Source organism: Myodes glareolus, chromosome 27 (assembly GCF_982192425.1).
Source record: "Myodes glareolus chromosome 27, mMyoGla1.1, whole genome shotgun sequence".
Lineage (NCBI taxonomy): Eukaryota > Metazoa > Chordata > Mammalia > Rodentia > Cricetidae > Myodes > Myodes glareolus.
In genome coordinates, this window is record NC_142052.1 from 23738529 (window position 1) to 23748410 (window position 9882).

The 9882-nt window shown below is 45.6% G+C and overlaps 1 protein-coding gene and 1 long non-coding RNA gene across 22 annotated transcripts in view; one reads left to right on the top strand and one right to left on the bottom strand.

Moving 5' to 3' along the window:
- Positions 1 to 9882, bottom strand: part of Dlgap1 (DLG associated protein 1) — an 809700-nt gene that overhangs the window by 176950 nt on the left and 622868 nt on the right. The window lies entirely within an intron of this gene.
- Positions 4653 to 8715, top strand: LOC146889359 (uncharacterized). Its single transcript, XR_015000119.2, has 3 exons — positions 4653 to 4749; positions 6370 to 6452; positions 8232 to 8715. It is a non-coding gene; the product is annotated as an uncharacterized LOC146889359 (long non-coding RNA).

Genomic DNA, 9882 nt, shown 5'->3' on the forward strand with positions numbered 1-9882 from the left:
GGGACAAGGAGGTGTGTGGAGTGACAGGGGCAACCCGGATGATCCTTGTGGTGATGGAAGCGCTCTGATGTTTACTGTGATGTCAACACCTCGTGCGTGAATTCTACTACAGTTTCCCAGCTGGTACTATGGGAGGCAGAAAGGGAAATCAGGGAACTGGGGAAAGGGTGCGCGGCTCTGTTAACACAAGCTATATTTGTTAACTCCGTGTAACCTACAACATCTTAAGATGAAAACTTCGTTCAGAACCATTTCACTTGCAGACAATCCGGGAATGTCCAGCACATGGCTGAGGATAGCTACAAATACAGCAAAATGCAAAATCAGAAACTTAGTTAAAACATCGTAAACGTGGGTGCATGCACATGTGTGCATGGACGCACATACACACACACACACACATGCATGCACACACACACTGTACAGGTCCACACCCACAAAACTGATTGTGTATGTGTTGCATGTAAACTTTGTAAACAACATGGTGTTGCAGTGTGGTTGGATATGCCCAGTAGTCAAGCTGCCCAGTATCAGGGATGTGGATAACTTTGTGCCTAAGAGTAAGGAAAATTGTGTTATGCTCCAAAGTTTTCCACTTTGGTCCCAGTGAACCAGGGTTCTGCGTGTGACAAGGGAGATGCAAATGTGAAGGGTCTGCTCTCAGGGACCTGGTTAGGCCACTGTTGTCAGCGACTACTCCATTTCCCTTACAGTGTTGGTCAATGCTGCTATGGGTGGAACATAAGGAAGGGAAGAGGAGAGAGGGCGGGCATTCTCTGCTTCCTCTTCTCCAAGTCTTTGGAAAGGTATGTGACTCTTAATAACCAGACTGGTTTCCTGAGCACTGCCTCTGCCTTGCCCACTTGACCCTGGCTGTTATGACATAAACACACTGGAGGTGGCCACAGGAAAAGGCATTTGAAATACAGCTTTCAATGTAGTTGAGTGCACACACATCCATCACATTTTCTGTCACCTGTAGAAATGAAGCAGTTTTGAAACTCAGAGACAAAAGAACTCATTCATCTGATCAACAACAAAATGGGATTCCAGGAAATGTGGAGAACGGTCAACTTCACAGATTCTGAACACGAGGTATAACTGCCCAGGATACAAGACAGAAATGTATTTCAAAGCAAACAGAAATATGCTCCATTAATATGCTGTAACTCGGATCAAAGCAGCACTGAATTGACCACACGCACTCTGAATCAGTCAAGTAGGACGAGTAATAATTAATCTCACGGGCTTTCCGGTGATGCACTTAGCTTGAAAAGATGATGTCTATACCCCATTGAGGTAAATTATAGTCATTTCTAGTGTTTGGGTGCTAGAGAACGGAAAGATAATTGTCTTAGTCGGGGTTTCTACCGCTGTGATGAGACACCATGACCAGACACAACTTGGGGAGGAAAGGGCTTATGTCTCTTAGAGTTCCACATCACTGTTCATCACCGAAGGGAGTCAGGACAGGAACTAAAAGGGGCAGGAACCTGGAGACAGCAGCTGATGCAGAGGCCATGGAGGGTGCTGCTTCCTGGCTCGCTCATCATGGTTTACTCAGTCTGCTTTCTTATAGGACCCGGGACCATCAGCCCAGGGATGATATCACCCACAATGGGCTGGACCCTTTCACATCAATCACTAATTAAGGAAATGCCCTGAAGGATTGTCCTCAGCCAGGCATTTTCCCAACCGAGAGTCCCTCTTCCCAAATAACTTTAGCGTGTGTCAAGCTGACACAAAACTAGCCAGGGCAATAATATTCACCTAGTGAATATGGGTTAAACTCTTCACAGAGAATCACCAAAGAACCAACACACGAAAAGGGACGAGTCCATCTGGTTCAAATGGTCTCTGCTACAGCAGCAACAGAACAGACTACACAGTTCTGCTGCGGGAAATTCCAAGATTGCCACGAGTAACGTGCTCGAAGGGCAAGCGCTGTGGAGCCCCAAGGGGAGGCAGTTCATAAACAAAGCCTCCCTTTTACATGGGGCTGTCTAGACTATTAAGACTCACTCTGTTCATTGTCTTCTGACCCTGAGAGCCCTTCCTCTTCTGTGGATCTTTATCGACTGGGCTGTCTCTTCTCTAATGAAAGAGGGCTTATGCTCTGTCCTACTCTTTCTGGTGCTCAGTGGTGGGGAAAATACTGTAACTCTACAGGAAGCCTGAGTGTGTTTCCATGGAGAAAAGCTCCAGGGTGTCCCTGGCGTGTCAGTTCCGGAGAGCGCCTGCAGGGGGCGGTTGAATACTGAGGAATGAGCAGGGGTTTGGCGCAGCCACAGAGGAACCACCAGGGTAATTTTCTCACTCAAATTTTACAATGTTTTTCGTTGGGGATTTGATGAGAGAATCGGAGGATGTTAGGAACTTGAGATTCTGTGATTATCTTTTCTAAGGCTTCTGTTTCTCAGATGAGGAATTAAGCTATGAAGGAAGCTTTGGTTCTAAGGAGCTGATGAGCAGGGCAGATGCCCAGGCTGAGATCTGGTGGCCACCTGCCACGGGCTCCAGACCTCTAGCCAGCCAGCTTTGCTGAAAAAAATAAACAGCAAATGATGAAAGAACGCCCCAGACTCTCTCCCACTCCCTAACTGGCATTTTCATGATTTAGGCCCCAAATGGCTAAAAGTCTTCAGAGAAAAACACAAATTTGAAATTAGATAGAATTATGAGTGAGTTGTAATATTTTGCTCTTTTACCATGGGGTCTGAGGGTCTGATGTAAAAACAGTAAACAAAGATTTTCTTATTGCTCACCTTCCTTCCTCCCTCCCTCCCTCCCTCCCTCCCTCTCTTCCTTCCTTGCTTCTTAGTGGGGAATCCTGGCTATATTCCTAATCCCTTTTTAAAAATTTATTATTATTATTATTATTACTACAGACACTGGTCTCACTAGGTAGACCAAGCCAGCCTCCGACACACAGAGATCCACGAGTGCCAGGATTAAAGGGCCCCACGTCTGCTGTTTCTGTCTTTTTAAGTTTTGTAGTCATAAATGTCTCAGAATTGATTCAAGTCTTCATTTTCTAGTCTAAAAATTATATTTTCCAAATATTTCCCAAAGATACTCTGAATTTTGTTAGATTCTGTTATAACTCTTTTCATCCTTAATTTTATTAATCTGGGTCTTCTCTTCCTTCGGTCAGTTGGCTAAAGGTCTGTAGGTCTTGTTTTTGTTTTCAAGGAAAAGGATTTTTACCCCACTGGTTCTGTGCACTGTTCATTTACTTTCTGTTCTGTTAATTTCTGTCTGGAGCTCCATTATTTCTTGCTGTTTCATACAACTAAGTTTAGCTTGTTCTCTTTCTCCAGGACATTAAGGTACATTGTTAGGTTATTTGAGATAACCTTTATTTTTATTTATTTATTTGAAATGAGATCACACAATATAGCTCTGATGGCCTGGAACTTACTATGTAGATGAGACTGGCCTCAAACCCATAGAGATCTGTTTGTGTTACCACTCCCAGCTACCCTTGACTCAAAAATTAATACAATAAAAATTAAAATATGATTATGTTTTCTCCTTTTCTATCCTCCTTCTAGCTCCGCCCACGTACGCACTGTCCCTTGTTCCTGCTCTAAATCACATTCTCTTTTTCCTTAGCAACCATTGTTGCTCTCCCCCACCCCCCGCCTGAATAAATACAGACACCCTGCACAGCCTGTATAATATTATTTGTGTATATACTGTTTCAGGGCTGACTTACTAGTACTGAATCACCAATCGGGGGCTCATCCCCGCAGAAGACCATTTCTTCTGCTCTTAGCATTTCTTCGTCGCCTGTAGTTCCTAGTCTAAGGGTGGGGCCCAGTGATCCTCCTCTCTGTCACGCCAGCACTTCTGTTGGTGCTGTTCTTCAGGGCTTCTTCAGGCAGCCACACTACTGAGGGATCATGGGTGCAGCGTCCCTCTCATTCCTTGGAGACCCAATCACACAGCAGCATTTCTGGCTCTTGCCATCTTTCCGCTCCCTCTTCCACAGCGTTCCCTGAATTGTGCAGGGGTTGTGCCATAAATGGCTATCCGTATACCCACAGAGAGCGCAGCTCCCAACCCTTTCCATCAGAAGGAAACCATTCAAGGAAAGCTACAACCAGTTAGAACGCAGGGAAGAAGTGATCTCGGGTGTCCAGCCCGAACTGTCAAATCTCCATGATGTTTTAGTGTGAGCGCTGGCATGCAGCTCTAACTTTCCTCTTCGAATGGCCTTATGGTTATTCAGAATATTCTGCAAGTCGTACTTTGATTTCTGTTTAATTCTAGGAACTGCAGCATGTCTTTCCTGGGTTCTTCAAAGTCAGTACTTGTCATCTAACAATATATTTCTCGGTCTCCGAGAATTTGTGCAGTGTCTGGTATTTTTCCTGCTCCTGATTTGTAGTTTTGTTCCTTTGACTTTGTTTTAAAACGCCTTCTATTTCGCTGTCAGTTTTAGATGTTAGCTTTGTGGGATAGCAACCGTGACCGGCGATTATTTCCTTCATCAGCTTGAAATATATTGTTCCTTGCTCCCCTGACTTTTAGGGTTGCTGATCAAAGACTTGCCATTATTCTGATGTGTTTGCCTTTATGGGTGAGTTCATAATTCTTACTCAAGGCTTTAAAAAAAAGTTTGAAATTTATTTACGAGTCTGTATATATGAGCACATGTGTATGTGGGGGACAGCAGAGGTTCCCTTGGAGCTGGACTCAGACATTAAAAGGCCATGGAAGGATTTTCCATGAATGCTACTAAGGGTAAGAAAATTGAGAAGATTCAATAGTAAATGACGTGTTCAATTATGTTATACTAGAGGAGACTGGCTGGACAGAGTCTAAGACAGGCAAAGACACGGGGAAGAGACACGTAAAAAGTAAACACAGTCCTCTTGTCTCATCCTCCTGCGTGTAGGCTGTTTCTTCTGCTCTTTGCCTCTCTTTAGCCCACTTAATGTGCTTAAGATTCTTTTTTTCTTTTTTCTTTTTCTTTTTTTAAAATTTTACATGTAGTTTCCCCTCCCTTCTCTCTTCCCGTTCCCTCCCCTTACCCCCTTTGAGAAGCGGATGGGGACTTAGAAAGGACGTGGAATTTTTTTCCTCAGTTTTGTTTTGAACCTACAACTACTCCGAAAAACAGCCTATTGTTTTTTTTTTTTTTTTTTTTTAAACTTGCAAGGATGAGCGAGTCTGTAGAGAAACTGGGTTTACTGAGTTGTGAATCTGGGTAGCAGTTAGCGATGGTCGTATTCACTGACAGGCTGAATTGGACCAGCGAGGATGTTCCTCTTTTCTCTCCATCACAGTAGCCAGGCAAGCGCCTCTGCTGTGCACCAGATCTGTGCCAGGAGCCTGGGACCGAGTCTCATACACAGCATGAGAGGAGACACACGTGAGCGGCAGTTAACATCCTGGTGACAAATATTAGGACAGTTGTTTATCAGGGTTCCTAGAGCAGCTCCATGTGACAGTTTGGATCAGTGATCTCACTTTCCAGTTTGCTTTTGGAGAAGACGATTAATTAGCTAGAACTATTCTGCTAAACTAACAGCAATTCTCTTAAATAACTTCTTGCCCCACTGAAAAAAGTCTTGCCAAATTCATCCCGAACAGATTGGTAAGTGCTATTTATTTTGAAAGGATTTTATTCTGTTCTGGGAGCGGCAAAGGCAGGTGATACGTTAACTCGAGTAGAACATGGAAGGAGATAGTCTCTGCTAATGTTTCCCCGTAGCCCGACAGCCAGATGTTACAAGTTATAAATTGCCAAGTTTAAAAGTCACAGAAAGAACCAAAATACACTTTTCTGTGGTTGGGACTCCGAGCCAAGAAACCAGACTCTCGTTTAGTCTTTCTACCTCCAAATTAGGCAGCTCCCTCCCCTGCCATGTCCCAGCAGCTGCCACCCCACCTTCTCCCTCCCACTTATTAGAAGCATTTCCAGCAGCTGTCTGAGGAGAGTGCTGCAGACACTGCCAGCGTCAGGGTTTCGGTGCTTCTTTAAGCTGTTTGAATAACTCTGTGCCAGGATGCTTCTCTTAGTGAGTGCTTGGGTACAAAATTCAGGCTTTTTCTTTACGCCAGAAGAAATACCTGGTCAATAGCTTAAGATTTTCTTGTGTCCATCCAACATATGCTCTCCTTTTCCCCCTTCCTCCTCCTCACTCCCCCTGTTAAAAGACAGGGTTTCACCATGTTGCTCTGGCTGATCTAGAATTCACCATGTAGAGCAGGCTGGCTTTGAACTCAGAGAGATCCACCTGCCTCTGCCTCTTGAGTAATGCAATTAAAGGTATGCATCACCATGCCCAGGTTTTCTTTTAAAGAAGGACTTCATTTTAATTTACACTTACGTGTATTTGTGTCTATGCAATTATGCAGAGGCTGAGGCAGAAGCTGGACCCTTTGGCGCGGAGTTGCATTGTCTTAGTGACAAGGCCATCCACCAGGAAGTGACTGAAGTGGTGAGTGGTAGCAAGGGAGTCTGGGAAGCCAGAAGACTGAGAAGTCATGTATGCTGTGCCCACCGCATGGAATGTCAAGGAAGGGTGGACAGCATGTCCACATGCCCCCCCCCCCTTTGCTGTACTGGAGATTCAACTCACGGCCTCGGGCATGCTGGACAAGTGTTCTCCTGTGAAGCCACACCCCCAGCCCTTTCCGGTAACATTCTTTGTATGCATGGATGCTGGGCGTATGCCTGTGTGTAAGGTGAGGCTGCCCATATGTACAGATATGGAGACTGGACGTTGATACTGAGTGTCTTCCTCAGCTACTTTCCACCTTATTTTTTTGAGTCAGGGTCTCTCACTAAATACAGAGCTCTCTTTTAGCCTAGTCTGGCTGGCCGGTATGTTACGGAGAGCTGTCTGTTTCTGCCTCCCAGTGCTGAGGCTATAGGTGCATGCTACCATAGTTAGCTGTTACATGGGTGCAGGCCTCTGAACTCAGATCCCCACTCATGGACAACAAGCACTTTACCCACTCAGCCCTCTTTAAGCCCTGGTGATGTTTAAATGGTTATTTAGGGTAGCAACATCCTTTAAAGAACTTATTTAGCATTGCCTCTGTCTGGGATGGCGGTGGTCTCCTTCCCGATGGTTGGACTTGCGCAGTGGAAAGCGGCAACTCACCTGGGAGAAGGACTTGTCTTGAGGCTTGCTGACTTTCCCTCTGGCTGCTGGGAGGAGAGGCTGATCATAAAAGGGGAATTGTGGCAAAGAGCCCAAGCATCCTCCTGGCTTTATTGCCCTAACGTCTTTCTAAACCTCTTCAGGTGATCCTGAACACAGGTGATCCAAGAGCGGGAGCGGGAATGCTCAAAAGGAGCATTGAGTCAGGGGAGGGAGGGGAGGGAAGAGAACGGGGTGGGGGAAGAATAACTAACATTAGGGATGCTTGAAAAAACTGTATGAAGGGAGCTGGAGAGATGGCTCAGTGGTTAAGAGCATTGCCTGCTCTTCCAAAGGTCCTGAGTTCAATTCCCGGCAACCACATAGTGGCTCACAACCATCTGTAATGAGGTCTGGTGCCCTCTTCTGGTCTGCAGACATACACACAGACAGAATATTGTATATGTAATAAATAAATAAATATAAAAAACTGTATGAACCTACTATTTTATAGATTCCTAGCTATGTACGTATGTTTATTAACATGAAAGAGCCTAATTGGAAGTACCCTGCACAGGGGATAATGCTCCTCCCAGAAGCCATATTTGCCCAATAAAAAGCCCGGTACCAGGTGTGGGATCCCTTCCTTGGACTTGTTAGTCCAGGGTGCCTCAGAGACGCCAAACCATTACAGGGTGTCTCCTATCAGAACTGGATGGCGAGACTCTACTGCTGAAGATATCACATATTTGGCTATATCATACAGACAGATCAAGTTGGTACTGACCAAGGAGCCTCCTAACAGAAAGCGCAATGCAGGTTTCCTGAGGGAGAAAAATCAAAGGCAGTTTTACCTAGCTAGGAACTCCATACAATAAAGACCAGCATGCCAAGATATGGCCGTAGCTGGAATAGTGACACGGATGTTACGGGGGAAACAAAACGCTTTCTGATCGGACGTAAGGCCTGCTCCATGGGAGTAAATACACGCCTAGTATCATAAATCTGGACAAGAACCCATAACTGGGGAGTTCATAGGCCTCAGGGGTGAACTTACCATTATTATTTTGCTGAATAGACATAGTGTCAAACCACTAATTAAATCTCTCTCTCTCTCATCCCCCTGATTAGTGCAGCTCTCAGATGGGACCAACAGAGAAAGAAACTCACAGCTGGTCAACAATCAGAGAGCAGTGCAGTGTGCTCAGCCATAAGAGGGGCATCCACACTGCATTCTCTTCCTTCGAGACTCAGGGAAGGGTGCAGAAGAGGGGCGGGGAGAGTGTAAGAGGTCAGGGAGGATGTGACCCAAAGAATCCTCCCAATATGAAAGAATCGCCACTCCCATGAGCTCAGAGCAGCTGTGGCTGGGAGTACAGGATCAGGACAGTCCCATTCTCGCCATGGAGGGGTGAAGGGATGCTGATCCCGCATCCCAAACTTGCGAGTACATAAAATCATGTGCTCTGACTCCATAACAGTCCACATGCCTGTCTGTTCTTCACCAAAGCTAAGTACAAAACCAGATAGCTTTCCCTATGTCTCTGGGTCTTCCCCCCCCCCGAAGGCTTTTATGTCATGTAAGACTTGGATTAAATAAACTAGACACACTCTCCTCTTGTTATCCTGTCTTTGATTGTATGGGTGTCAGTCTTGGGGTGGGAGACACGGCTCAGCAGTTAAGAATATATTCTCCTCTTTTAGAGCACCAGGTCCCAGCACCCACGTCATGCAACTTCGCCTAACTCCAGCTCTTGCATCCATGTGGAAATACCTGCACACAAACAGCCATGCACACATAATTTAAAAATAATAAAATGTATCTTTGGGAAAAAAAGCATGTAAGTCGTGACCCTTAGTGATGGGAACAGAAAAAGAATCTCGGGGTTTCTGCCCAATCCTTACCAAATTTATTCGGTTGTTGATAGCAGTTCTCACTTGGAAGTTATTAAAATAATCCTGCAATGAATATTTTACACGTTTTAGTGCCTATGCGTGCATATTTCAGTCGTGTCTGTATCTAGAAGAGAAGCTGTCAGTTCTGTGACCATCTACCCTGGGCTCCTGCTGTCATTCTTTGTCTTAATTTCAAGCCATTTCTGTTCCCAGATAATTTAGCAGTTATTGGAGCTGTTTATATGGAAACTGAGCAGGCCAGGGCACTGCATGGGGTTGCAGCCAGGGCACTGCATGGGGCTGCAGCTCACAGCTCAAGGTAGGACCTACTGCTGGTATCAAAAGATTCTGGACCCTACTCCTCAGTGACACAGTCTTCCGTGGTGATGGCTCTCCCTGGGGTCCCGAGCGCATGGCAGTCAGAATAAGGACAGACATGCCAGTGTTCCCGCTGCTTGCCTTGCTGTGAGCCAAAACTGTCACAGCAAAGGATGAGGGGAAGGCCTGGCTGAAATGAAATATATGAAAAACACCTCAGGGAAACTTGCTTTTTAATAAGCTAGTGAAACACACACACTCACACTCACACACTGTGGCTTGGACCTAAGGTCTTGTGCATAATAGGCAGCTGTCCTACCTCTGAGCTGCACCTCCTCTCCCTGTTACACAAGGCGAGTTCTTTCCTCAGAGCACTCAGTTTGGTCCTTTGTCCCTCCTCCTACGCTCCCTTTTTGTTGGCTTTTTCTATAGCGTCTTGCTATGTAGTCCAAGCTGGCTTGGAACTCGCTATGTACCCAAGGCTGGGTTTGAACTGTTGACCTGCCTCCATCTCCCAAGGGTTGGGACTGCATGTGTGCTCCTGTTCTCCACTAACACTTAGCTTTGG